The following is an 850-nucleotide window of genomic DNA, read 5'->3' on the forward strand; positions in this document are numbered from 1 at the left end:
GCGACTGTCCCTGGCGGGCCGTTCTAGCCCCCATGTCTCCTTGACCGTCGCCTCTCTGGTCCGGTTGCCTCTCTATGGTCATGGCTGCTGGAAGAGGGCCCGCCTCAGCTCTGCGGGCTGAGCGGCTTCGAGGTAGACAGGTGGGAAGAGGGGCGGGGCCTAGGTCCTATGGGGGCCGGAGTGAAACCCAGGAGGTGGCGACGAGCCGAAGCCTGAGGGCGGGGCCAGCGACCAGGATAGAACCTGAGCCTGGGAGCATGGGTTAGGCCCGGAACTGGGGTGGGGCTTGAACGGATGGGAGGGGTCTAGTTCCGGGAGGGGCGGGGGGGTGTGCTTGTGGGCGGGGCCATATAATTAGCCTAGGGGGTGGAGCCTGGCTGAGATGGGCGGGACTCGGGGGGAGAGGGCCTGTGCCTGTCGGGGGGGCTAGAAGTATAACCTAAGGGCGGGGCCCCGTGAGTGGCGAGAAGGCCACGGGGTAGAGGCAGGACCAGGAGGAAAGGGGACAGGACGTGAAGGGTAATTCGGGGATCGAGGATAGAGGCTAAATGCAGGCATATGGCGAGGCCGGACAGTGACCGACAGGGTGGACTTGCTGGTTCTGGGGGCGGGGACTGTTGTAAGATTGGCAGGGAAGGATGGACTCAAAAATATGAAATAGAGCTGACCCAGGGTCCGAGGCGGAGCCTGGCCAGGACCTAGCCAATCCCAGGCCTGGGGCGGGGGTTAAAGCCTGGAAAGGGGGCGATGCCTGGCCTGAGGAGTTGACCAATCCCAGGCCTGAGGGCGGAGTCTGACCCGGAGCGCCCTTCCCGGGCTCGCGGCGGGGCGGAGCCGAGGCCTGGGGGCA

This window comes from Colobus angolensis, unplaced genomic scaffold, assembly GCF_000951035.1.
Source record: "Colobus angolensis palliatus isolate OR3802 unplaced genomic scaffold, Cang.pa_1.0 Scaffold66, whole genome shotgun sequence".
NCBI lineage: Eukaryota > Metazoa > Chordata > Mammalia > Primates > Cercopithecidae > Colobus > Colobus angolensis.